The sequence below is a fragment of the Gambusia affinis genome, linkage group LG13 (genome assembly GCF_019740435.1).
Source record: "Gambusia affinis linkage group LG13, SWU_Gaff_1.0, whole genome shotgun sequence".
In the NCBI taxonomy this organism is placed as follows: Eukaryota; Metazoa; Chordata; class Actinopteri; order Cyprinodontiformes; family Poeciliidae; genus Gambusia; species Gambusia affinis.
Genome location: NC_057880.1, coordinates 1066621 through 1090525, shown reverse-complemented (window position 1 = coordinate 1090525; position 23905 = coordinate 1066621). Strand labels below are relative to the sequence as shown.

At 37.5% G+C, this 23905-nt stretch overlaps 1 pseudogene; it reads left to right on the top strand.

Moving 5' to 3' along the window:
• The first annotated feature begins 1430 nt into the window (after nt 1-1430).
• LOC122842734 lies at nt 1431-23801 on the top strand (annotated as a pseudogene).
• Nucleotides 23802-23905: the final 104 nt, after the last annotated feature.

Sequence of the window (23905 nt, the reverse complement as noted above, 5' to 3'; positions counted from 1 at the left end):
CCAAACTGAGACTGGAAAATGAGGACACACAAACAGCTTTGGAAAGAAATGATTTTATCAGCTGATTGTGTGTGTGTGTAGAGAAAATATGACATTGGGTCTCCCTTCTGTTAATGCAGTACCTTGGGAAAACATCAGTCCTCTTTTCATTTTTTTTTTGTATTTTATCATATTATAACCAGCATATTGGATATATTTTGTTGTTTTCTTTTGTTAACAATAGAAATCTGTGCATAATTGTAGCGCTGAAAAAATCTTATGTAAATAATCAATATGTATTTAGTTCTCAGATTTTGTCCAACATTCCTTTGCTGCATTTGCAACTAGGGATGCTCCGATTTATCAGTGCCCATTTCCCTAATTTTGGAAGATCAGTGATTGGCTGATTTTTACATGTGAAGCCGGTCTTAACCATTGATCTTATCGACCTCAGTAAATGTATTTAAATCAATTGTTATCTTCTTCTAGTCAAATCCCTCTCAGCAGTGATAGAGTGTTGACTAGCAGACCGGCCCACCAGATTAGGTCTATATGTTTGCAGTTAACAATAATCATTTCACTGTTGGCAGCTCATCAACTTTCTTGCTACATTTGGCAACATTTTAGACACAAAGAAAATTGTTTCTGCCAAAATCGGAATCGGCAGGTCAGGATTTTTAATAGACTGTTAATCGGTGATCGGCTAGAAAATTGCAATCGATGCACCCCTGATTTGCACGTCTAGAGACTGGAATCTTTACTAATTGTTATTTGTAAAGTAGCTTAACCTCAGTCAGATTGGCTGAAGAGTATCCATGAATAAGTCGTTCTAATATACCAGCATGCTTGGGTCTAAACTTCTGAATCATAATTCTGGGTGTACTTTAGTATTGTTATCCTGCAGGAAGACCTGAGACTCGGGCAGTCTCCGGTCTTTTTTTGTTTGATAGTTTTTCTTCCAGGATTGCCCTGTGTTTAACGTAATCTAATCTTCCCATCATCTCTGACAAAATTCCCTGTTATGCTGAAGAAAAGCATATCCACAGCATGCTGCCACCACCATGATTAATGGTGGGGATGGTATGTCGAGAGTATTAGTTTTTTCTACATATATAATTTTAGTCTTGGCCAAAAGGTCTCGTTTTATTTTCATCTGCTCAGAGCACTTTCTACTCATGCTTAGAATTGAATTACACACAAACGGACTCCATTTACTAATTAAGGGAAGGGAATTAGTGGCACTGGGTTTTTGTGGGGTAACCGGTTAGAAGGAAACGTTTACATACGAATGCCACAATTTTTAGATTTTTACATAGAAAAATCCGAAAACAATGCATAGTTTTTTTTCCACTTCTCAACTCATGCACTACTTTGTAGTGTCTGTCCTTCACAGAACCCCTCCCCAGCCCAATAAAAAATTATAAATTTTGTGGCTGCAAAGCATAGTGTACATGTTGTATTTTCTGTACTCAGGAAACATTGGAAATGAATTGTCCTCTACCAACCTTGGGATGTTTATAACATCAGACGCAGGGAACAGCTGGAGACAGGTAAGCAGCATTTATAGATTTTATGCTAAACAGATGACGTTTTTACATCAAATGAAAAATAAAAGCATGCAATGTCTTTTTTTTTTCTACTGAATTCAGATTTTTGACGAAGAGTACAATATTTGGTTTCTTGACAACGGAGGAGCATTGCTTGCAGTTCTTCATGCGGCAATGCCTATTAGACATCTATGGTAAGTATCGCATGTTGTTACAAGCGGCATACCAGAGGTAGGAAGTGTAGGTTTGAGGGTGTAGTGGAAAATTACCTGAATATAATTTTGAACTGGGTGGGGGATTCAGAGGCTCTGGGGTTGGGGGTGGTGGTACAGCATATGATTACACTTAATGTTTTGAAATGCTGATGGGCCAACTTTATGTGATTATTGTATCGCCACTGTGGCTTCAGAGCTGTCATTTCCAGCAGAGGAGAGTGTGTTACAGCTTTGTACTCTTGGTTGGATATGAAGGTTTGAGTGCTTTTATGTAAATGAGAAGTGGAGCAGGATGGAAATATGAGACTCCGAATGCCCTCATAAGTCCCTCATTGTGGGAGCTTTGTAACACTATCTACTTTGATGTCCCTGCACACTACAATGCTGTCAAAAGTGATTAAGCTCAAAGAAAGGTGATTTGAAACCCCCCCTAAATCTATTTCTGATGTTGGAATCTGAGTCTTACCTTTCTTTCTGATGTTTTGTCACCTTCAAACATTTACCTGGGCTGAGGGACATTTGTTCCTTTGTTCAGCCGGCTGTCAAGTTAATTTTTCAAAGTGAAGAGAAGCTATTGGGATCCATTTTTCAAACATGGCAAAAGCAAAATGACCTAACATTTTTTATCATATTTCACTTTTACTTGTTTCCCATTGTATAGCTGGTGTACGTACCCTATTTGATAACGTCTACATGGAATAAATAACACATTTTTCATATTTAGAGAGTTAAACGGGAGCACAGGGGTTTTAATGCACTGACAGATATTGTCTTTGTTATGCAGGATCAGTCTTGATGAAGGGAAGAAATGGGATCGCCACAGTTTCTCCTTGGTGCCTCTGTATGTGGATGGAGTTTTAATGGAGCCCGAGTCTGACAATCACATTATCACGTAAGCAAAGACTAACAGGTGTTAGGGTTTAAGATTGAGCTCTTCTGCGGGTTTAAGCAGAGTTTTTTCCACAGGTGTTCCACATTAAAATGTTTCCAGCATCGTTCTGCCCTCACAGTAACAGCACTTGTCTACCGTTTGTATCGGAGGCTTCCTGCCCTGCCATGTTAAACTTGTGCTCTGTGTTGTTGGGTGGGTATGCATTATCAGTGTTGGGTCTCAGGGATTTGGAGCTAATTCAGCGATTAAGACTCTCATGGTTCAATGTTGTACGATTGTCTGAGTTTGCCACGCTCTTTATGTGAACGACGAAGGTGACAGCAGACTATTGCACTTCAACAAAATACACTTTAGATCCACTTTTTATTGCTGTGAAAAAAATATCACAGCAATAAAATTTTCACAGTCGGCTCTACTCTACCAACCCTAAAGAAAATCCATACAACCAACTACATCCAAAACTCACCTTACAAATAGATGGAGGCAGTCACTGTGTAATTAAATCTTGTTATAAAAGCAGCTGTTTTGGTGTTTATGAACAGCATCGTGAGGACAGAGGAGCACACCATATAATTCATTTGGCTTCTTCTCTGGTCCGATGAGACTGAAGTTGGACATTTTGCCCTCATAGAATATGTTTGAGGATGGTGTGCTCAAAGTGAAAACCACAATGTTAGTTTTTCACCACTCTTCCAAGATGGGGCCGCATCTTTAGGTATGCTTTTCAACTGAAAACTGTTCATCCGTCTTCATTGCCATCCTAGAAGTGCAACCTAGAGCAAGAGGGAGGGTGACAGTGCTAAGACCCTCCTCTGGGCTTTGATTGGTTGTTTCTGAACAAGTTTATTTACCAGTGTATTATTGCAGATGGCTGTAGGACCACAGGAGATTGATTTTTTTCACAGATTACCTGACTCAAATTAAACTAGATGCATAAACAATTTTTTTTTGTAAATGTAAAATATATTATTATTATTATTTTGTTACCTTCTGCAGCTTTGAGCCCACATTTCCTTTTACTAATTAATTTCATTGATCTCATGTGATTTAATATACTTATCTTAAATGTGTGTGTTTTCATCAACTTTAAGTATTGAAGGGGTCTGTTTTACTACAGAATTCAGATCTACATGTCAGACCCACAGAGTTCGAAAAGTGTATTTTTGCATCTCAGCATGGGTTCTGTTGGAAATCAGGAATTTCCTTTAATCTTCTTGCAGCTTTTTCGGACACTTCAGCCACCGTTCAGAGTGGCAGCTGATCAAGATTGACTACAAAGGTCTTTTTAGCAGGAGATGCATGGATGGTGACTATCAGACATGGTCCCTGCACAACAAGGTAACAAAAATATCCTTGCATGCCTATTCACGCATGTTCCTTGAAAAAATGTCTGCTGTTGAATTCACGCTCTAAAACAACCCAAACACAATTTTCTTTATGTGAAAAAGGAAGAGCAGTGTGTGATGGGTGAGAAGCAGAAGTATATGAAGCGGCGGCCTGGCAACCGTTGCATGTTGGCTCAAGATTATTCCAGGATCTACTCCTCAGAGCCGTGTCCCTGCAACTCCTATGATTTCGAATGGTGATGACTGTTTTATTTGTATTGCTCTTATTTTGTCCAGAGAGGACTGCAGACTGCAATTGTTTTAATGTGTTTTCCAATCAACTCATCATCAAGCGTATTTTATTGTTTGTAATTAGGTTGCCTGTTAAAATTTGGAAGAGAAAAACAAAGGTGTCAGCCTGAAAAACTTCCTACTTTCATACCACATAGTATGTTACACATTTACTGCTCTGTGACTCTAATTGCAGCTTGAAACATTTAGAGTTTAGAACTTTCATCATGCTTTTCTAATTTGCATAATGTCAAATAACTTATTATAATTCAATTAATAATGAATCCTTAAATGAATTTTAAATATTTTTTATCCGTCCATCTGAAATTCTCTTTGATCTTGCTTGTCTGACAATCATGTCTCTAGTTAAGGTCTTAAAATATTTCATGAAGCTCTAACCGCAGAAATTTGCCTCAGTACAAAAGCTTGTAGATTAGTTTGAGTAGCAGTGTTTATCATTTAATGAAGTCATATGTTTTCAATTTTTTTTTTGTTTTGTTTTTGTTTTATTTTGGCAGTGACTATGGGTGGGAGCGCCAGGCGGATGGGAAGTGCTCTCCTGCTTTTTGGTTTAATCCAAATGGTGTGGCTAAAAGCTGCAGTTCCAGCCAAAGCTTCCTTAACAGCACCGGGTAAGTGGGCCCCAATGTGAAGTCCCTCAACAAACATTTTTATTCAATCCCATCTTGTTTTACAAGCTGTATGGAATGAAAACAGAAAATCATAGTTAACCACCAGGTTGGGTGAAAAGAAAAACTCAAGGGAGCTAAAATAAACAAAGTATTGCATCTTGCGTATCATTTTTCTTTGAGATAAATAAACAAAGCAATCAATTGCACACTTTTTAAGCGACAGTTTTATGTATACTTGGAACAATTCAAGCTAAATCTCTATGTTGTTGAAAGATTGCCATTGTTTTACTACAGAGGTGAAAAATAAAACCAATAGTGTGTGGCTGTGGCACCTCTAGTATGTGTGAAAAGTGCAGTGTGCACATCAGTGTCAGATGATGCATCTCTTCATTTTAGACCATAAGTACTAGTTGTTATTATATGATGCTTGCTTCTTTTCCACTTTATGCTTGAAAGGTATCGTAAGGTTTTGTCCAATAACTGTAAGGAGGAAGGAAGAAATGTGTACTTGCCAAAGAGGGTTGCATGTCAACCCAAACCACCCCAGGGCCTGCATTTGTCCACCAGCCACGGAGAGCTCAGTGCTGCCATTGGAAGCAATGTTACTTTCATGATCCACCTTGATAATGTGAGTCACAATTTTACATAATTCGTGTTTAAATAAACATGTAGTGTCAATTGTTGTGTAGTAGGGATACTATACACCTTGTCTTAAGTGCAACAGAATGCCATGTATTTATGTTGAGAGGAACAAAATGGGGCTATTCAGGAAGTGTATGCATGACTTGCACTATATGCCTGGTACCAAATAAATTGACTGAAAGGAAAAGTTATGGAATGTGAATAACTTCAACTCTTTGAAGGAGAGATTTTTATTTTAGAGTTCAGAGTGTTTTTTTTAGGTCTTAGTTCGATAGAAAAGCAATGAAGACAAAATGAGGTAAATGTGCAGAAACAAAACAAAAACATTAGCACTCATTACTAGGCATGTTGAACATTAAGTCCTGCCATGCCTTTTCTGTCACTTTTGATGGACCCTGAATATTGAGGCCACATGTATAGAGTTCTGCTGAATAATATGTGTTTTATCATCTGAGAATAATATTAATGAGTCTCCCCAAGTGGTCATACAATTAGTCTACAGCAGCAAACCCCTAACGTTTCACTTTTGGTTTCAAGCATGTAGCATCCTGATGTGAGTCAGGGATTTAGATAGCATAGCGTAAGGCTATCATTTCATCTCTGAGACATTTTAAGTGCAGGTGTGTAATCTGTGGTGCTCATGTGGCAGAATTGTTTTACATACTTAAGAAGCTGTGACTCCTGACTCAGCAGTCTTTCTATGCTAGTCAAAATTATCTCCACACATACACCAAAAACATGTTTTTTTTTTTTGTTTTTTTTTACCAAATGTGTTCATAAAAATCTCGTGTCACCACCAGCAAATTGTGCAAAAACAGCAATTTTTTCCATTTTGCAGAAAAAATTCAATCTTAGTGTTTCAGTTTACTAATGCCCAAGTGTTGCACTGTACTATAGGCCTGTGTAACTTCAAAATCTCACAATGAGGTTTTCATTTTGAATCATGACCATATTTATTTACAATAAAACATTTCACCATCCATGGCAATAAGCAGTAGCTCTAGATTCTTTACATTTGTACACCTATATTGTAAGGTCACATGTGCTGCTCTTCACATCACACCTTCTGCACTTGAGATCATACTTGAAATACCATATGCATGCCATGATCCACACCAATTTATTTTCCTTTCATCAAGTTCTACAAAGTATTTGTGCAAGTTATTGCCCATTAACCTACTGACTTGAGCAGCAGTCATTCCCCTCACACTGAGCACATTTGAGACAATGTGTGATTTCAGTGTTTTGCTCAAGGACAATTTGACATATTGAAATATTGAGTACACACACACACACACATATATATATAAATATATAAACTATTATCATTGTTAAATTCCATTGTCATTGTTTATATCAGAATTGGTCTTAACAGATTCACGTACATACACACGCACACACAGCACAATTATAACGGCTGAAGAAAAGTCAGGGCATCACCAACCGCGTCATTGCCCTGGATTATCCTTAGATCTGAGCTGTTAGCAGATTTGATTGGTACTACCTCTTCTTTCAAGGGTAGCCTGAAAACAGTTGACATGGAGTTAGTGTTTTTTTTTCTGGTGAGCTCCACAAATGAACTTTCTGAGGCTGATTTACCAAATTGTGGAAAATAAAGATTGTATTTTAGACTTCTATAGGGTTAGAGTAAACAATACCAAAGTTAATATTCAAAATTGTTTTTTTAATAATATTAAACATTTTATAAATGGCAAATAATTTAATCTGAATTACGATGGTGGTAAGAATTCGTCCTGTAATATTTGCTGTCCGTCTGAGTTGTTGTGTCCTTGGACCCTTGGACAAGACGTGCCTTGCCTGCTGGCGATGGTCAGAGGGCTGTGTGTGAATGTGAATGGATGAATGACTAAATGTAGTGTGAAGAACTTTGAGCTCCTCTGGACTTGATAAAGGGCTTTACAAGTATGGGTAATTTACCATTTCACCATATTGTTGATTACTGTGATTACAGTAATTACGATAATTGCAATTAACTAAAATTCTCGTCATTCTCTTCTTTCTTGTCGATTCTAACTTCCCCATTCCTCTCTACGAGCATTAGCATTTCTGTCAGTAAAATCTGGAGATGTGTTCAAAGTAAATCCAGTGCCTTTAAAAACAGAAGCTCACAATCTGTGTATTTTTTGTTTACATGATTGGTATTTTAGCCCAGAATGATCAGACTACTCTCCACTGATTCTCTGTTCTTGCTTTTTCTCAAAAACAGGATGTTTGACAACATCCCACAAGTTTTTAATTGGACTACGGTCTTGAAATTGATGTGACCTCTCCATCTCTTGCATCTTTTCAGTCTGAGATGCTGCTCAGCTACTGGTTTGTTTTCAATCGGTCTCTTCTTAAAAAAAAAAATAAAAATAAAAATAAATAAAAAAACTTTTCAAAAGCATTTTTTTCTTTGGCATAAGAGAAGATGACTTTTGATGGATTCAAATTGATGAATAGTTCAGAAATGACCAGGTGAGACCATTGTGGCTTGAATTCAGTGTTTGAGGTTAATTCAGAAATTAAGGCTCGTAGACCTAACAAGAAAAGCTTGTCCAGAAGTCATTGTGCCATTTATTTTTTGGCCAGTCATTGAGGGGTTTTTTTTTTTTTTTTGGCAAATTGTAACCTCTTCAGCTCAAACATAGGCTGATATGTTTGCAAGAAAACCCCTCTTTAGACCAAATCGACTGACAAAGGGTATTCCTGCTAGGATTCTTGCAAAGAGCTTCTCATTGACATTTTCTTATTATTACAGTTCTCACAACTAACATTAGGTTAATTTCCCTCTTGAGCGATTATTGACTTGTTCTTTGTTATTATTTGCTTTTCTGTGATCCTTTCCAATGGATCACAGATCCATTGGATCTGTGATCCAATGGATCACAGATCCAATGGATCTGTGAAATTAAACAAACCCACATTTCAAATAATTTCCACATTACTCAAGTAAATGGGCCAATTAAACAAATTGGGCCAATTAAACAAATTAAACAAACCCACATTTCAAATAATTTCCACATTACTCAAGTAAATGGGCCAATGGTTGTTTTCTGTATTCTTAGACATTTTTCTAACATTGGTTTCTATTTTTAAATAATTTGTCTTTGTATCTGGTCCCCTCTTCAATAAACATTTTTGTTTATATTCTTTTCTCCTGAACACTCTGGAAGAACCTGTTCAACTCAGAGTTTCACATGAACATTCACTGATTTTGTCCCTAAATAAATGTCAGCTATTTGGCATTTGTTTTTAATAATAATAATAATAATAATAATAATAATCATAATAACACATTTTATTCAAACTAGCTTTCAAAACACTCAAAGTCGCTGTAAAAACAAGATAAAACAACCAGATGATTGACCACACCGATCAATCTCCACAATGCTATTATTTTGAGGACACCTGTTTTAATTGCTGATACAGTTACACAGAACCAGATGCCTACATGACATTACCGTAGGTTTCCTATTGCCATAATACACCTGATGGTAAATTATTTGATTTGTAAATATAGAATTTCTATCCAAACATAATTACTTTAGCTAGAGATGCTGAGCACAACTATGCATCAATTGTTGGCTCCCAAAAAGAAACTATAGATCCGCCTAAGTGACCTAATGTGTTATTGGCAAGAAGAGTTTGATTGAATCATACCCAAAATATTTTAGATCACCAAGTATTGCATCCAAGCATTCCTCTGCTATTGCTATTTTCCCCTAAATTAAGTTAAACTGTGTCAGTGACTTCAAATAAGTATATTGTAACATATCTAATTTAAAGGATTTCATAAAATGACGGCACTTCAGAAACGTTTCTTTACTTTTTGGGCACTGGGTGAACTTTCTGACTTTTGCTTTTCATCTTGTTTTCTCAGATGGATTTATGTCACCTTTTATCCATAGACGCCTACATGATTTCAGTGGCACTGCTTAATGGACATCCAGGCCTCGGCACTTAAGCAACGGGCCGGGCTATCTCCAGTTGTACTTGGCCTAACAGAAGTGTCCTGACCTAAGCTGTGATGACAGATGCCATGTCATCCTGTCTATCCGCAGGGAGAGTCTCCGAGCACCAGCATCCAGCTAGACTTCGGGGACGGAATCAAGATCACATACTCCAACTTGAGCCGGACCGACGACGGCATCAAGCACATCTACAGAAAGACTGGGATTTACGCGTGATAGCTACTGCAGAAAACAACCTGGGATCTGACAGCAGCGCACTTTTTTTGCACATCACCAGTACGTGGATAAGTAACGTCATTACTCATCCCTGCAGCAGTGCATACAGCATGAAGCCTCCTCGCTTTTCTAGATAGTCACATTTTGACACTGGCAAATATCATGTCAGTCATACTCCTAATACTTTTATGCATATCAGGCTTGGGGAACGTGCAAAAGCACACACTTTGAGCTGCAGTGTACATCATCTGTGATGAATTCAGTACTCAGTGTTTACTACTTCAATTAATCTAATGGATATCTGCATGTGTTTTGCTACCGCCTCAGGTCCAGTGGATCGTGTATCTCTCCGCTCCTATTGTGGCCAACAGGGAGAAAGCAGCTAATCTCACGGCAGTAGTTTGGCCAAGCCACACAAGAACTCTGACCTTCTTTTGGTGGTTTGAAAACAGCTCCGAGGTGAGGGAGCATCACCTCCTCCTACTACTGTTTCCAGCATTCGTCTTTGTCCAGCTCACTGTCATTGTTTCCACTCTCCCACTCCTCTTCTGCTGTCCTTACACCACCGTATTAATTTAAAACCACAAACCTACAGAGCTTTTCCACAAATAATGTAAATCTTGGGCTTGTGCCCCCCACCCCCTTTTTCTTGGAAGATTGAGCTCAAATGGATCAGACTTTTTTTATCCCGTTGATTATATTCACTGAAACAACCATTCATTATACGGCGAGTCAAGGGCTGCATACATGTAGTATTTATTCAGTATTTTCTTGAGAAATTCTGTTGTTTTTTGTTGTTCTTCTTCTTTTGAAATTCAGCCCATTATAACTCTGGAAGGAAGCATCTCGCACATGTTTCTCAGAGAGGGAGAAAACAAGGTCACGGTCCAGGTTGCTTGTGGAAGCAGCGTCTTGGAAGACTCAAAAGTTATAACTGTTAAAGGTGAGTGGAAAAGACAGACTTCAAAGCACTTCATAGGTACATGAATATGCAAAATGTTACTGTTGGGGGGGAGGGAAAGTGATGCCTCATGGCCAGCATCGCGAGCTGTGCCTAATCTACGTCAGTGTAGACCCACCTAATGAATAAAATGTCACGCTATGCGAACATAAAATCTGGAAGAGCAATTAACTTCAAGGCATATGTTCCCAAATGAAAATAGACAAATCTGCACATCAGATTAATCAAAAACTAAACTAGAAGTAGCGTTCATGTTCTAATACATACTACTTCACCCCTTTTTTCCAGAGTTCTTCAGGTCACTGCTGTTGTCGTTTTCACCAGCTCTTGACGAACACAATCCTGACATCCCCGAGTGGAGGGAGGACATAGGCCGTGTGGTGCGGACAGCTCTGTCACAGGTACATCAAGTCCCAACAGATCCTTCCTGAAACCAACATTGGAACCCCATTACTTTCAGGGTCATTACTATTTTAAACCCCTGTGCAATAATAACAACACAGCCATGAAGTTCTGTCCTCCACAAGCCTTTTTTTTGAGGTGATCTGTGATGACAGGTCACTAGTGTGAATAACTAGTGTGAATTAGAGGCGATGTCAGCCATTCTTGCTGTGGAGAAGCACGGGATATTGCTATATTTTGGTCTCGAACTTAAATTAAGCTCCTTAATGGAGTTAAACCTGTCATTCGTGTCTCAGCAGGTGTCCGGGGTTTCTGAGAGTCAGCTGATGGTGTCTCTGTACCCTGGACTTCCGACCACAGCGGAGCTTTTTATTCTGTCTGATGAGCAAATGTCAAGTGAGCACAAGAAAAGAAGCGAGGAGGCTTTGGATACAGTAAGAGACGCGACTTGTGGAAATTTTTTTATGTGAACGTTTCTGGTAATAAAAATAGCAAACCATCAACATTAATTGCAAACATATCACCTCCAGTGTAATTTGTTCCTACATATCAGCATGTTGTCTTAAACATTAGGGCAGCAGCTTTACTTCAACCTCCCCCTCTATGATTGCTTTCAGAGGAAGCTCATTTTAGCTGCTTGTGTCTGTGATTTAATTTTGTTGGGCACATTCTAGAAAAAAAAAAAAAAAAAAAAAAAAAAAAAATTGTGCTTGTTATTCACTTGAACATAGGAAAAGAGGTCTTACTTTGACCCAAATCCAGGTAGGCAACAATCATGAAATTAAGATTCAACAAGCTTTCATTTTAAACAAAAACTTCAACAACAATAACAGTTTGTTGTTTGAACTCTTAAAATGTTGGGCAATGGTGAGCTAGAAAGATTCCAATAGGACACAGTAGGAACAGTGTGGCAACAAAATGATCTGAAATGGAGCAAAAGAAACTCCTGGTGTTTAAAAACTGGGACAGTAATTGTTGATTGAGGACAGGTGTTCTGATTTAGATGGGAGACAAATGTGGACTGCTGAAAAAAAAAAAAGAACTCTAAGAACTCTTACTGGCTGGGAAAATGGCACAAGATGATCATAATTCTTAAAAAAAAAAAAAACAGATAAGAAAACAAAAAAGTTCTTGAAACAGGAAATCTAATAAAAAACAGGTAGAGCAGGAGAAAAGGAGAAAATAGACTAAAGGGAAAATCCTGAGACTAACACAAACAGTACTGTAAACAAACATCTAAATCTAAATGCGCAATAAATAATGAACCTGGAAATTAAAACACAAAGAGGTAAAATCAAATTAAATAAACAACAAGGAAATGATCAAAATAGCTACTAAATGAAAACCTACGTTCTAACACCATAACATCATAACAGACTCTTAATTAGCTTTGTCTGGCAAGTTCTCTTTTTCTCATGGTGACACTTCTGGAGCAGTCTGTGCTCAAAAAAGTTTTTTTTTTTCACCCATTTGAAAAAGAAGCTCCTCCCTGGACATTTCTGTTCTGCATTGTGCCTGGAAACTGAAAGGAGAATAGCCATTAACATGTCCCATTTTCATGCATTGCCAGACTCTCCTTTATGCCACATTTAGCCAGTTAGTCGAGAGTTTTGGTAGGTGTCTGAGGGACTGAAACGTCCTTATCATTTTTGGTATGGATAGAACTGTACCCTGGAAATGTCTTGTCTGATGTAGCATATTAGCTTACCCAGGGCTGCACAAGAGAGCCATTAAAAAATTAAGCAAATCTAGTCTAATAAAGAATATCCTCTCCAGATTGTTATTTAAGCATTGCATTTCTACGTTTTTTACTCTTTTAGTATCATTATTATTTTAAGTGTCAAATGATTGCAATGACAGATCTGGATTGTGTCTGATAACATCCTCTGTGTTATCTTTCCAAAACAGATATCAGGTATTTTTGCCACTGCCCTGAACCAAGGCCTGGTCCATTTCGAGCTAAAAGCAAATATTCACATTGTCGTATCCATGACTCAGCAAACCTTGGGTAAGTCACTGTTAGGTCACTTTCTATTGTTTTTGCCAACAGATATCTATCTATCTATATATATATAGATATCTAGATATAGATATCTATCTATATATATATATATATAGATAGATATCTATATCTAGATATCTATATTGACCCAAGGTTTTATCTAGATTTAAAACTTCAAGTACAGTTTATCACAGGACTTAAACATTGTTCAGAGTGTCAGGTTGTTTTTTGTCTTTTTTTTTTTAACCTGAAGTCGTGGTACAGTAGCTGTTTGAAATCAGTCAATCGATGAGGTGATTGACAAGGAGGGCATTAGGTATGCGCCAAGGAAATCTGCAGGGTCATCGGGTCATTAACGTATTGCACAAATGTGTCGATCAACCCTGCGTGGCTTTACCCTTTTCATCCACCGATGGATCTGTCTTCATTTGTGTCGGCACACAAAGGTCTGGGTTGCCTTTAAAATGATCCTGAAAGGTCAAACACTTCATCGTCTTCTATCAGTGGGAGAGAAAGATGGGTGGTGAGGAGAAATGCTTTGAATATTGCACCTCAGCATGCATAAGCTGCTGCACCATGACAGTCCCCAGGGAGAGACCAGGGTTGTCCTGAAGGTTTCTTTTAACCTTAAAATTAACCCCCAGAGGATAACAACAAAGCAACAAAGTCCAATTCTTTAAACTGCAGCTATGGTGGTTACATGGGATTGAGTAATAAAAGCAATCCCTCTGGAAGACAAACAACCATAAGTGAAAGGGAAAATGTTTGAACATTATATATTATTTGTACTTTTTAACTCTGGCTTTTGGCTCACAATAGTTAAATTCATGTTTATGACCAAAATTGCACAGATTTGTAAGAAAAACTTTTGTCAAAGCACCGTGACTTGGGGCTGTAAAGTGTCGGTACGCTATGGACGAATTTTAAAAGTGCTCTGTTGCAAGTCCAAGTTCAGTCTGCTTGTAATTATCTACCATGGTAAATTACCTCTTAGAGCAAAAACTGAAAGTTGTCATTTTCAAATTTGTTCAGAAAACATTTTGTACTAACAATGGTCATAAAAAGTCAATAAAACAAACAAAAAAAAAACTTAAAAAAGACATATTGTGCAATTTTATATTCTCACATTCAGAATAATTGAGTTCAGCTGCTGGGCCAAGTTGCGTACGTTTTGTCATACTTTTACCAGAGCCTACAGATGCAGATGAACCTTCAACCTCTGAATATGGCATTCACTTCACATGTCTTTGACAAAGCTGTGGTTCTGTGGCTACAAAGACTTTTTTCCATCAGAAATGTCTTTTGAAATTAATTATATGCAGTATAGGTTTTTTGGTTCCCGACTGTGTCGATATTTACAATTTCATGTGACGAATTTGAATATGCTTGTGTTTCAGCACCACTGGTGGATTCAGACTCAATTCACAGTGGGCCCGCAATGCTAATGCTGATCAGCGTGGTCTTTGTTGGTATAGCCGCATTTTTTATCTACAAATTCAAGAGGTTTGTCCTCCAAAACTACGCTCTACTCTATTCTAGAAGCTAATCTTTTAAATGAAATGGCTTTAAAAATAAAAAAAAATCTTTGCTGGTGTACTGTCTCTTTCAGGAAAATTCCTTGGATCCATGTGGAGACTGAAGACCCCCATGAGAAGGATCCAGAGGTGATAAGCACAGTAGGTCAAAACGATGCCATGTCCAAGGTCAAGCTAAGCGAGTTTCCGTCTCAGAAAGAACTCATGGAGAAAGAGCTGGAAGGCAGAAGCAGAGGTAATCAGTTTCAAACCTTCACTATTTGCAGTTTTGTGCAGCACACTGTACTTAATATTGGAAGAAATACCGAGATCAGCTTTTGCTTCAGTTTAAAATCTATTCAAATGATGAATGTCGTGAAATAAACACATAATATAATATAACATAGTATATAGGTGGGGAAGTAGTACCATTCCAATCCAGCTTTAATTATAAAGCACTTTACATTGCCAGAAGGACAAAAGTTCTGTATGGAATATTTCAAAAAATTACAAAATGCCAATATTTTGAAGATCTAGTAAATCATCTTAGAAGAGATATAGCTGCTGATGAGTCGTTTCCAAAGTAATATTCTGAAACACTAGAGTGTAAATAACAAAGCTCATTCTGATCTATCTTAAATGAGTTTCAAAGACTACATTTTAGAATCTAGGGTGTGACGGTTGTTACTCCGTCGTTTTTGTTCAGGCAAAATTAAGTACAGACTAATAATATCTGTGAACTACTGTGATCCATTAATCCATTAAAGCAGGATTTAAAGGATGACTGTCACTGCAAGAGACTGGTACTGATTAGCATTTTATTGCCCCCAAAATACACCACTTTGCATTTGAATGCATGTTAACAGCATTTGGTGAAGCCTGAAGCAGCTGCATTGTATCAGTCTCACTTAAATGGCTCCTGTTAGAGTGATTCCAGCGTGCCCTGTATTGAAGTGCAGCACACGTCCGAGGAGCTGGAACATCTTTATCACCGCGGTATGTCATATTTTTGCAAATTGCCCCCCAAGAGCACAGCCACAGCATCTGCAAAGAAACCCAGATATCACTGTGACAAGTTAACTTTTTGATTGCTTCGCGTGACATCTTCTCTGAAGCCTTCGAGATGGAAACTACTCAGTCCCTACACGCTGAGTGTGGACTGCTTGACAAAAGTAGCGTTGCAGTCCTTCTGACACAGACATGTGGGCTGCAGGCCTTTTTTTGTGATCACTCAGCACTTTGGGCTGTTCTTCATTTCTCAGCTGTTTCCACCTTTTCTAGTTCTTGCTGATCTAAGACAAATTAACTCATTTTAGGGTCACTAACAAAAGTGTTTATTTGCCAAAGAGCAGTAGAGCATTGGACCTTCAGGTTTTGGAATTGCCAGATCAAATTTGTTTAGAGGTGTCATTTATTTTCATCAGGTTGGATTTAGTTGTCTTTATTCTGAATTTGTTCATAAAAACATACTGTACTATATAAATATATAGTGATATATTTTGTCAAGCAATAGTTGATGTAAAACATTTTGTAATCTTGTGCATAAATTACAAAGTTTGACATTTTGAAGTCTCCAGAGGGGAAGAAAAATAAGTGGTTTTATATTTAAGTCAAATCAAGTTAGATTTATTTGAATATCACATTTTAGCAGGACAACAATTTGGGATTCAGTGTGTTTGTAGCTTTTTTAAGGCCTGGTATTAGCATGAGTCCTTATAAAAGTAGAGCGTGCTCATTCACACATGCCATTAGCATTTCTGCAGGTATTTTACATTTACATCTAAATATTCAAGTTAGTCATCTCATAGATAGCACTGTCAGCAAAATGTAATCAAGGTTCTACTTTTAAATACTTTAGACTTTATCTCTAGAGAGATTTACCAAAATCGCATTTTTGTTTGTCATTTCAGTTTCGAAACTCCTAATGAGCTTAAATATGTAGAAGATGCGACGTGAGGGAGATGTTGGAATAGTTTCAACCAAATGAAAATGAGTAAAGAGTAAAAATATAATAAATTCACCACTACCCTTAAAGTCTCCACCAGAGTGAAATCATCTGATGGTTTGTTGGCAGCTGGACGCTGCATGATACATCTTAATCACACTCATATCTATAATAAATGGAGTAAGCAACCTCAGATAGCAATTTCATCATTTTAAATGACCAACCGCAGTATGGTTTTTAAGAACACAGCTTAAATAATTTATATGTTATATATTTTCTAAGTGGGAGAAAATATATAACATTATAACATATGTCATTATAGTCCAAATTACTTTTCAAGCTATAATTGGAATGTCTTGTCAGCGCAGATTGAATAAAAAGCAGCATATTTTAAGTTTTCTTTTTTTTTTCTTTTTTTTTATGTGTATAGGAATTATTTGATTTGTGCTGAGGCAAAATGACCAAAACGACACCTCATAAACCTTCGTCCTTAAAAGAAATAGCCCAATACATTTTCTCTACCTTGTGGTGGATTTTGATCTATGTGAAAAGGCTTTCTGCCAACGGCGACATGACCTGCAGGGTAGCAAGGGCCAAAAAGAAAAACAATGAGGCAAAAAGAAAAAAAAAACTATCAGATGCACCTCAATAAGTTTTTGTTTTGCCTGTTTGCATATCAAGGTGCCCAACTATATTGACACACATCATAGTTAGGTGATGATACTGAAGTTAGTATGTATTAAATTGGATATATTAGTGTTTTGCAAGGAGTCTGGAATGTATTAATCATTCCTCGTTTGGTTGTGAGTGGGCCAGCGGAGAGAGAGGTAAAAAACTCAATATCCTGTCAAAAAGATTTTAGAACACACCCAATGGCAATAACACCAAATGGAGAGAAGGCAAAACCAAACCCACTGAAGAACTAAACTGGTTTAGGAGTGAGCTACAGGTATTTAAGCCAACATACATACTAAACCTGGAAACTTGTTTTATTTTTAAACTGTTAAATGTCTTCTCTGAATATAAGGAAGGAAGTAAACAATTTTCAAATCAGGATTAGTTCCTGTTCAAATGAAATGTTTTTAGAAATTTTCTAAAACAGCTAAAATATATTCTTCAAAACTGCTCCAAAACTGACTTCACTTCATATATTTTAGTTATTCTTAGTGCTCTTGTTAAAGTTAAAAACTCATAGGAAAAAAAAAAAAAAAGTTAAACAATGTAGTAGCTAAAGAGCATTTCCAACCCAGAAGCTGTTAGAGACTGAAGCCAAAGCAGAGTAAACATTAGGCTTACATTCATCATGCTTGTGGGAACATAACTCTAAATGAATTATGGCATTGCGCAGTAACTGCAAGCTGCAACAAAAATGAATTATTGCCGCTTCTGCAGCAATTAACTTGTGTAATCAACAACAGCCTAATACATTTATAATTACATAAATTGGTCAGAAATTATTTGAAATGACTAAGATGAAGCATAAAAAGTCATCAGAGAAATTATTGCACCGACTATATAAATGACATCATCAGTAAAATTTACGTGTCTCATTAGATTTGAACTCACTTACGTGGGCAGTATAACACTGACTATGTGTAGCCATAAACAAATGATATACAGCTTTTGTTCTGCCGCTTATCAGAGTAATAGCAAAGGTGAAGGATTCCTTTTGTGTCTTCTCCCTCATGGACACAAAACTATTCATAATTTGTTAGATTACATGTGGTTATTAGTGTTATGAGACATTAAATTTTACATTTAAATTGCAATATTTTTATTTAAGCTTTAGTGAGGCCATTTGTGTGATGGCCCCCCATAATTTATTCTTCTGAAAGACATTTGAAAACCTACAAAATGCTCATATTTTCTACATAAAAAAATGGTTCTGGTCTGCTCTGCACCCCCAGAACCAGAACCAAACGAGGAGTAGTGGCATTTAGCATCTATGCACCAAAAATCTGGAACAAACTTCCAGAAAACTGTAAAACAGCTGAAACACTGACTTCCTTTAAATCTCAACTAAAAACCCACTTGTTTAGAGTTGCATTTGAAACGTAATCAATTGCAAATTTATTGAGAGAATCTGACTTGATGTTGTGTTTTTATTGTTGATTCTATGTTGCATTGTGTTTTTGTGTTTGAGTTGATGTAAAGCACTTTGAAATGCCATGCTGCTGAAATGTGCTATACAAATAAAGTTTAATTTGATTTGATTTGATTAAAAGGCACACATTGCTTCACAATGCAATGTGAAGCATTGTGATGATTTTCAACGCACAAAGTCAAATTTATTTTACACGTATATATATATATATATATATATATATATGTTGCATGTATATGATACATGTAGCATTTTTATGACAATTGAAGGTAAGTCAGTTACTTGATTGTGCTATAAAATGGCACAATGTGCCTGGAAAATGCATGATACTCCCCGTTTAATTAACTTGTGACAGAAAATATTTTTGTTGATGCAATGTTAGCCAGAGTTTTTCACGCAGTACATGTAAACATCTGGTTTAATCTCTGAGCCATGTTAAAACACACATTTGCTTACCTGACACACTCCACACATCCGCACAAACATCTGAATGGCCCAGCTGTTGATCCCTCTCTCTTGAGACGTCTGTTGTGGCAGCGTACTGTGGGGCATGCTGCATCTCACAGTCTTTGCTGCTCTTCTCCTTTAAGCCAAGACTTGTTTCATACTCTTAGGGCAGAAAGTGTTTTCAACAGATAACACTGTTTGTTGGTGGCTGAGGAGGGAGAACGCCACTTTTCAATTTAGTAAATCTCACCCACTGTCGCACCACTGGGCCTTTCAAGAAAATATGGACGCCCAGCCCCTGTGCCTCTTTTAAAGTCTACATATTAATTAGGCCTGCTTTCAATAAAAGGGTCTTCTTTTGTGTTCTTAAGTCTAAGACATAGGCCATGTTTCTTTATTGAGCTGTCCATCCGTCCATCCATCATCTTCCACTTATCTGAGGTCAGGAAATCCTGAGGCGTTCCGAGGCCAGCCAGATAACCTAGTTCCTCCTGCATCTTCTGGGTCTTCTTGTGGGTCTCCTCCTGGTGGGACATCCCCAAAATACCTCACCAAGGAGACATCTACGGGCCATCCTAACCAGATGCCACCTCACCTGGCTCCTCTCGGTGTGGAGCAGCAGCTTACTCTGAGCCCCTCCAGATGACTGAATTTTTCACCTCCTCTATAAGGGAGACCCATGATATTCTATGAAGAAAACTATTTTTAAAACAAACGGCAATAAGGCTACAAAAATGTTTTTCTTACTTATGTTGTAATTAGGCATGGGATGTTATGAAAATCTAATATTAATATTACATTTTCAGAAACATGTTTATTTTATATTAAAATCAAGTCATCATTAACTTTAAAATGGTACCTGAGGGCCATGTAGATAAAGCCAGAGGACAATTTGTAAAATAATTGTGATATCAAAGCAATCTATTGGTTCTGAACTTTCCTCATGTGTGTTTTATGTTCACAGGAGGATTTGGGAGAAATATGGAGAGAATTGTGACAAGGGAATTTCCTAATTGTACTAACGTCTAATACATAAGTAAGTACTGTGTGTTGTGTTTTGATTGTGCTTAGTTTGCTTTGTTAGAATATACATATATATATATATATTTTTTATTTTTTTTCATTTGTGTCATGCTGATAGCTGCAATTGTTCAGTCATTTTTTTTACTTCTGTGGATAGGGTACGTAGTTTGCAGTATCTCAATTGTATCAATTATTTGCTCTGAAGGTGTCCATCTACTTAAATCGGTCCAGATGGTCCTAAAACTGCCATAATGGTTACTATAAACGTTTTATAAATGACTTGAAAATATTGTCCAGATTTTAAAATATTGGTCTGAGTTTATTATATCTAAATGATTCTCCTTTAAAGTTGTCGACAGTCGCTAAAGTAAAATATGAAAATATTAAAAGTATGTTTTAGAAGACATTGGGATCCATTCACTGGCCACTTTACGTGAAATTTTGGAGCATAAATGTGTTTCTATCTTTCTAGTAACAGAGATTTTTCTGTTGTAAATATCATCAAGATGTGTACAAATGTCCAAATCTGATTCTTGTGAATGCTCAAAGGACAGAAACAAGTTGTAGTTTTGCTCTGTGAGATAATAACGGTGCTTTGAAAGACTGTTTCTCAGATGTTGGAAGTCTGTCCTTATTAAATTTGGGATTGTTTGTACCTTGTACATAGAGGGGGGGGAGAAAGTGATACAGTAGCGTAAAGTCACTAAACAGTCTTGTGTTTCCATCTGCTTCAGCTCTACAAGCTCTATGATCACTTTGTTTACTTTATTATCTACAACAGCATGCCCCAATTAGCTGTGAACAAAGACTATGTTGGGGTGTGTTTGTGTGTACTGTATATATGTTTATGGTGATTTTAAATCTTCCTTGACACATTAAACAGATTATTAAAATGTTGTCTAACGGTCCAGTTGTGCAGTTGCTCAAAGGTTATGCATGACATATCTAGTATTGTATCCTTTTGTCAATTAAAAGGACATTGTCATGTTTTAAGTTACATTTCTTACGGTGAACAAATTAACATTACAAAACTGTTGAAAATAAATGTATTTTTATATGTTTTTTTTATTATTATTATTTTTCTATTCTGCATGTTCCTGCAGTGTGTCTTCAGTAGGCGTATGTGTGCAAATACATTGCTTAGACTATGTCTGTGATGTCGTGACATAATTCTGACAAAAATAGTTCAAGAAGCTGTGTTCTTGCAAACCTTGCCCCAGTCTTATCTGGATAACTGGTGCCTTGTAACAGGCGGTGTATCAGCCTCAACATACTGCTCTTAATGATCTCACAGAGGCTCTGAAGTCAGCTTTAATGGGGAGAGGTGTGATAACAGCCACATGAAGATTCCCATCTGACATTTAGACTGGGCTCCATTTTACCTCTTTCGCTCAGTTAGTCTGGCACAGATGGTTTCTGTTTTAATGGGAACAATTACAAGGCTGTGGACAACGATGAGAAAAGGATGACTTGGTAAAGAAGAGCTACGAGCATTACGACTGCGTCCCCTCTTTCTTCTAGTACAGAGGAGATCTGCTGCACATTAAAATGTCGCGCAAGCTGCCAGAACGGAGGACGGGAAACTTCACACAGGCCCATCTTCTGCTTTGCATTTCGCTTGCCACTTCAACAACCGCGTCTCTCACACACATACACCAATCTCCATCACTCAAACAGCCATCAACGCCCCAAGAGTCTTATTCTCGCCTGTGCTCTCAGTCTGAATTAACACCAAGGCTTCTCTCTAACCGCCCTGGGATGTTCTGCGGTGCACAATCAAATTGAACGGTGACAATCACTAATGGATGATTCGCTGCAGCCAGACACTGTAATGTAGCACTCAATGAAAGGAAACATGCTCATCAATTTCACACTGTGGCTAACACAATATTGCTGTGGGTTATTGTTGTGGGACATTTTTCATTCAAGGTGCCATCCGGAGTAGGAAAATCTTCTTTGTTGACCGGGTACGCGTTGATCTCCGGGAGAGGGGGTAATTAATTTGTTGCACAGTGGGAGAGCGAAGGAACCAGCCAATTAGAATCACTCCAGGATACTCTGCACTGTTCATTGTCCTCCCACTCTGCCCCTTTGTAACAAGAAAATGGCTGCAGCGAAACTTTAGGCATGCTAAGCACTTATTGAAAGAAAAGGCACTAAACGTCCAATCCGACAGAGGGAAAGTGTGGAGTCAAAGCTGCGTGTTTCATACAGAGAGGCAACAGAGATCCTGGCAAAAAGGTTCACACCTGTTGAACTTTTCCTCATTTTACAGCCACAAACATCAACACATTTCATGAGGATTTTATGTGTTAGACCACCACAAACTAGTGTAGAATTCAGAAGCAGAGGGAAGACGATGAGCATAGTTTTATATTTTTTAACAAATAAAAGCCTGAAAAATGCACCAGCACTTATATTCAGCTTTCCTTAGTTATGATTTGCAGAAAGATATTAATGAGAGCTACAACATTTTGGGTGTATGTCTAATACCAACATTGCATATCTACATTTGCTGTAGATATGTGTTGTTACAGTGCAAACACAGTGCTACACTGAGTATTTGTGAACATATTTTTTTAAGTCTTGCCACAGTTTCCTGTTTGATTTAGGTCTGGCTTTTAACCCAGCCATTGTAACATATGAATATGCTTTGATTTAAATCATTCTATTGTAACTTTGGTTGTATGTTCAGATTTGCCATCCCACCAGAAGATGAACCTCCAGATATTCTCTCTACGCACATCTTCCAGATTTCCTTGCAGAATTTCCCTGTGTTAATTAGCTCATTCATCTTTCCATTAACTCAGACTGGATTCTTTCTGCTAAGGAAAAAGCATTCACACAGCATGACGCTGCTACCACCATGTTTCATGTTGAAAATTGTGAAATCAGCAGGGTTAGAATTTCACCATAGATGGAGTTTAGTCAGACAGCTCGCATGCAAATGTTTAAATACATCTCTGTTAGCCAGCATGGTTCAACCCGTGGTCATGTTGTTCATGCCATGGAGTGCCTCTCTATGTCCTGAACAAGCTCACCGCATTTAAGGAAGTTGGGAGATGGTCTCTGATCTTGAAGCTGCACCGATGGTTGAGTGACTGAAGAGAACCAAGAAAAATCCTCCAAAAGCAGCACGGTGCAGCAGGATGTAGACACCCGACTGGCTGCTTAATCCTCTCATCACCTGGTCTTTTAGTTTAGGTGGACAGTCTTGTTTTTGGTCAGATTGCAGTTGTGCCATTCTTCATCAGTTTTTGGATGACTGGTCAGTCCTCCATGAGGTGTTCAGAAGTCAGGATATTGTTTTCTAACTGAACCATCCCTAAAACATCTACATACAATAGCTTTGTAATTTACACAGAGATGGAATCTACTGTCTGTATTTGGAGACTTCTGAAAACAAGTAGTTGTTCTGGATTTGCTTTAGGGGTATCAGAGGAAATGTGGCTAAATTTAATGCATGCCATGCGTTTAAGTTATTCCTATTTGTAAGAAATTTTGTTTTTCTTCCTCTTCAAAATTATGGATTACTTTGTGTTGGCCTATTTCATAAAATTCCCATTACAAACATTAAAATTTGTAGTTGTAACATGACAAAATAAAAAAATAAAAATACACCATAGACCCTGACATATAAACAGTGACTAACAGCAGTGGACGTTTATAACTTTAAACACTAACATAAACAGTGTTTCTGTTTAATTCACCAACCAGCCACACTGCAGTGCTGTTGTGTCTCCTCTTTATTCTGCAACCATGGTTACCTCTGCAAGATCAAACAAAAAACACTA